Source organism: Medicago truncatula, chromosome 6 (genome assembly GCF_003473485.1).
Source record: "Medicago truncatula cultivar Jemalong A17 chromosome 6, MtrunA17r5.0-ANR, whole genome shotgun sequence".
Classification (NCBI taxonomy): domain Eukaryota; kingdom Viridiplantae; phylum Streptophyta; class Magnoliopsida; order Fabales; family Fabaceae; genus Medicago; species Medicago truncatula.
This window is the reverse complement of record NC_053047.1, coordinates 30,490,769-30,496,392: the sequence shown is the minus strand read 5'-3', so window position 1 is coordinate 30,496,392 and position 5,624 is coordinate 30,490,769. Positions and strand designations below refer to the sequence as shown.

Genomic DNA, 5,624 nt, shown 5'->3' with positions numbered 1-5,624 from the left:
TGTTGTTGATGATATGCTACTGTTGTGTTGGATAAACTTTTGGTTTGTGAGTGTTGGCCCTTCAATCAACTTTGTAGCTTTGAATTTTATAGAATTTCGAGTTGTGGATTTGAGGGTATAAACTTGATGACGATGAATTCTGGATTTTAGGTTTGAATGTTGAATTTTGAAGATGAATATGAGAAACCATATGAATTGTTGATGATGGTGAAGGTTTTAGATGAAGATTTGGGTTAAAGTGATGAGTATTTGGGTTGGGGTTGATGAAGATGAAGGTTGTGGGTTGAGTTTAGAATTTTTTTATTTTTATTTTTTTGGGTTGGGGTTGAATATGGAAGTTATGAGGATTTGGAGAAGAATGAGAGAATCACGAGAGAGAAAGAAGGGGGTTTGAAGTTTTTTTTTTTTTTTATTAAAAGAAACTTAAATGGAACAAACAAAATTGAAAAAGAATTTTATTAAAAAAAATTGGGATTTTTTTAATTTAGAATCAGGGGTATTTTAGGTATTTTACGTCTTTAGTATATTTTTTTTGTAAAAGGAATTATTATGTGTGCCACGTGGAATTTTGAAAAATCAAAACTAAAAAAAATATAACACATCAGTGTGCCACGTAATGTCATTAATCTAGTCATATGGTCTCAGGGGTGTGAACTAAAGAATCTTTAAATTATAGGGGGGAATCTCCAAGTTTTTTTTTTATAGGGGGTAAACCAAATGACAGGGGGTAAAAGTCTATTAACCCTAAATAATAATGTTTGCATGTGTGGTTGTTGAATAATTATGTTTGCCTAAGTGGCGGTTGACTTAGTGGCGAGTTATATACGGATCATTTAATTACAAACATGTATTGCATTCTATAAGAACTAAAACAAATTCAGAAGTCCTAGCTCAACTGGCAAAATGTCGAAATTGTTAGGCCGGATGTCATGATTGGGGTTCGAACCCCAGTACCTCCACTTGTGTGTGTGTGAATTTATAATGGCTTTGCCATTTCGTCTATCTACCAAAAAAAAAGAATTAAAACAAAAATAAAGAAAGAATGGTTCAAACCATTATACAACCTATAATTGTCCCTCTAGATCTAAATCCAAATTCTCACGAAGAAGTATAGAGAAAAGTAATGAATGAAATCAGTTAATGGGTACAATGAGTGGAAGTTATATTTAGGCTAATGCATATGCATATATATATATGTTAGATACCAAAAGATTCCTAATTTATTTGAGAATTCTCAATCTTACAACACTTCCTTTACCATTAGATACATACATTTGCATCAGAACTTGAGTCAACATGCACCCAATACTTTAGCCACATGCATAAGCATTACAAGCAATTTTGAATGAGACAACCACAACCTACTTTCAATCCACAGTTTCTAGCACAATCTATGTTGAATGTAATATCCATGAGGAGGAGGTGACTTCCATGCAATAATGTTCAATACAACCGTCGTTAGTAAATATCGACCTCTCAAATTGTTACATAAAGATATTTTTACACTTTTATTTCCTTAACAAATTGTGTGAGCGCACATGTGCTTGCACACACAATGGCACATATTAATGAAGTTTAACATTGTAGAGTTTTATATTTTTAAAATCTATATAGTAAACAAATGGCTTGCACAAATTAATTCTCATTTCTAATGAAAACACTAGGTATATAACCCGTGTATTGTACGAGTTTGATTGGAATGTTTTTAATAATTTTTTTTTTATAGTAAAAATAACAATTTTGGTCGCCTAGTTGAATTATTCTTAGATTACAAAAAAAATTCCTCTCCGAGTTAATGAAGTATATAAAGAAAGAGATAGATAAAAATTCCTCTTGGCAGAGATAATAAGTCATTCATCTGTATATCAAAATCAATATATAGAAGACCTTTAAAAATAAAACATAAATAACTAAACATAAGTTAGATGAAACTTAGATGAAACTTTGACCTTAGTTTCTGGATCAAATAGGCATACTTTCTACTGCTGCTAAGTAGAAAGATGAAAGTGTTGCTCGTTTTTAATAGCAGGGCATGACATACTACTAAAAATTAAAGTAAAAATAATAATATTATGTATTAAAAAAAGTTAAAATTTCAATTTTTTAGATTTCAGTACATACCCCTGAATTTTGTAGATGCTCTCTCAAAATTTTATCAACCACAAACAAGATGACTGTTTTAGATTTGGAAATGATGTGAATCAGTTTCATTTAGATTTCAGGCTAGAGAGGACATCTTCTACATCACATAACTTCCCATCGATGGGATCTCAAGATTTGTTTTGAAATTTTTTATAATAGGAATACGTAATATCACATTAACAAGATTGTGGCAGCAGGTGACGAGAAAAGTAGCAAAGATGCTGCCCAAATACTCGATGCAAATATAATATACTCATAGTTAGCTCAAAACAACACTTGAAAGGTATGAAAAATGCGCAGTGATGTTGGCAAATATAAAAAGATCTATGATTGAAAAATCAAAATAAAAAAGTTGGTAAAAGGCTAAAAACCTGTCAAATAAAATCATAAAAATATAAAAATAGCATCAAAAAAATCCTAAAAATTAAATAAAACTAATGCAAATTTTTTTGAATTTTTCTGAGAATATGAAAAATGGGTCTAAACGATGGAATTTTGGATTTTGAGGGGCGGAGTCCCGTAAGAAGTCCCTTCTAAGGGAGTATGATCCTTGAATTTTTTTCTAATTTTATGGGGAAGTTTCGGAGCAATCCGATCAAGTAGTCCGAAAATCCGATTTTTGACTAAGAACAGGTAACAATGACCCAAAGGAGAAGGATGAGAGTTAGGAAGATTAATATTGTCCCTAAAATGACTATCCATGTTACAAACATATTTAGGGGGTTTAAGGGGTTTCCGAATTATGTAGTGTGTGTTTGGTTTAGCTTTAGATAGAATTGATTCTGACAGAATTGATTTATGTTTGGATACAATAATGCAGAATTGATTAAACAAACTGAATGTTGTTTGGATAGTTTTATCAAAATTGCTTTTGAATGTATAATTACTAATATGGACATAGCTAAATAGAAATTACTAAATTAGGATAATTAAGTGCAATATAGTTAAAATATAAGTTATTACAATACTAATAGCATGAAAATAAAAATTACAAATAGATAATAGAATTTAAATTGCAACAAAGTACTAATATTATTACAAAACTAATTTAAAGTGTATTATAGTACTAAAATATTGATATAATAATTTAATGAACAATAGTAATTATCTTGTCTGTGCTCAATAATTTCATTGCGGATTATGTTTCGAACGCGATCCATCTCTGACGACGAAACTACATTTAAAACATGGGATTGATCCAAGTTAGATGAGCTATCATCATGGTGAATGATCGTGCTTTGATCTTCATAAACATTAAAATCAATATCAATTTATGCCTTCCTTCGGATAAAGTTGTGTATAGCCATTGTTGCGACAACTATTTGAACTTGTGTCTCAAATTTAAAGTTAGGCATGCGACGTAGGATTGCAAATCTGTTCTTCCATACCCCAAAAGTTCTTTCTATTGTGCACCTTAAACTTGAGTGATAATAATTAAATACTTCATTATGATTTGCAAACCCGTTAGAACGCCTAAATTCAGGAAGATGATACCGTTCATGTTTGTATGGACCAATGTACCCTATTGGTGTTGGATAGCCAGAATCTACCAAATAATACTTACCTAGAAAGAAAGAAAAAAATATTTAAACTTAAGTTAAATATAACAAATCATTTGGAGTAATATTAAATAACAAACCTGGCGGAGGGTGTGGAAAATTAAGATTTGCATTTGTTAAAGCTTGGTCAAAAACACGAGCATCATGAGCAGTACCTTCCCAACCAGCCAATACAAAAGTGAAACACATATTCCAATCACATACGACCATTGCATTTTGTGTAGGATATCCCTTTCTCAGCAATCTCTTTCACAGCTTCAGCTATTGCCAATGCGGGAGTTGTCTTTTTCTTGATTTTCTTATCAACACCACCATCTCTCTTTCTCTTTTGTCCACTAATTTGGCTAGAAGCTCCTTGTGAAATATTCAAATTAATATTTGCAAATTCTCCTGTTGCTCCAATACTCACATCTTCACTATCACCTGATCCTTCTCCCACATCCAAGTCAATATTATTTACGTCTTGACCAACATCAGTACCACAGTCCTCGTTGGGCAATATGCCACTTGAAGGTATTCCTCTCATTATCCCACCCCATTCCGGTAACTTTTCCAAATAGGTTAAACCATACTCTCCATTCCTTTTTCAAGGCATCATACCTATTCTTCAATTGAATCTTGTCATAATCTCTCCCGGTTGATTCATGAAATTGGTAAACAATGTTTTCCCACCCTTTCTTAGTAAAGCTAGTGCCAACGCGTTCATTCTTGACAACTTGATCCAAACATGTTTGGATGAATATTTCATTCACTTTAAGATCCGACCAATCCGCAGAAACTTTCTTTTGTTTAGCCATAATGCTATGTACACAAAGTATGATAGGAAAAATAAAAGATAAAATGAGCCAACACTACCTCTATTGCATAACAAGTATTCTTTCTTTTGATTGTATAAATTTTACATCATGGCATGAATATATAAATTTTACATAACAAGTGTTCATTTTAAACTAGTGTTTAAAATTACATTCAAATACTTTAGCATAAATATTTAAGTTACTAAGTGCATAATTTTCATAAAAAAAATCACTTTAAGCTCTAAGAGACATTTTATCAAACACATATAATAATTATATTTTTTGTTTGTAGAAATTCATAAGAGATGTTATATTATGCAACCAAACAAATTTTATAAGCATTGCAGCAAAGAAAAAAGGTTAAATTTAATACAAACAAGTAAGCAAATCAAAGTAAAAATCACTCAAAAATGCCAAATTACCTTGTTGTTGTTGTTATCTTTTGAGCAGAATTTTTCCTTTTTGTTGTTCTCTTGAGCACAATATTTGCTAGCAGGAGGTGGTGTTGTTATATAACCTAATAGCAATAAATTTTTAGATTAAATTTGTGAAGGGTGGTTGAGTTCTAGCTAGAGAAAAGTGGACAGTGGAGTGAATGAATTTAAGGTTCCAAGTAGAAAAAAGCAAATATAGTTGGAGAAAGGGTGATAAAAATTGATGTTAATTAAGAGGGTAGTTATGGAATTGATAATAGTTTAATGTAGAATTGATTCTACAAAAGCCAAAAGCTAGGATTTGTAGCTTCATGGATAATTGCTTTTGGAGGATAGAATCAATTCTTAAAAGTCAAACCAAACACCATTGAAAATTCAACTTTTCACTTTTGAGGGTTGTAGAATCACTTCTTGGTGGTGAAAAGCTGAACCAAACAGGCTCGTAATCCAAACTGTTTTACTTTGAAAAATGGTGTTTAAGGGGTTTCCGAATTATGTAATCCGGAAACATTATGTAGCACGCCCTATTTTTTGGAGTTGTAATCCGGAAAAATCCGTTATTCATTTTTTCACCCTTTAACAAAAGAATTAAAAACACCATTTCGGATTATAAAATCCAGAATGCTCCGAGGGTAATTTTGGAAAAAAAAATATGGCCCGCGAGAAAAGGCATAGGGTGGGAAAAGTAATGC

General features: G+C 31.5%; 1 long non-coding RNA gene across 1 annotated transcript; it reads right to left on the bottom strand.

The window, feature by feature from the left end:
- Nucleotides 1-3,236: 3,236 nt before the first annotated feature.
- LOC120575902 (uncharacterized) lies at nt 3,237-5,172 on the bottom strand. Its single transcript, XR_005642149.1, has 3 exons — nt 4,921-5,172; nt 3,782-4,502; nt 3,237-3,706 (listed from the first exon to the last, which is right to left on the bottom strand). It is a non-coding gene; the product is annotated as an uncharacterized lncRNA (long non-coding RNA).
- Between the last annotated feature and the right edge of the window lie 452 nt (nt 5,173-5,624).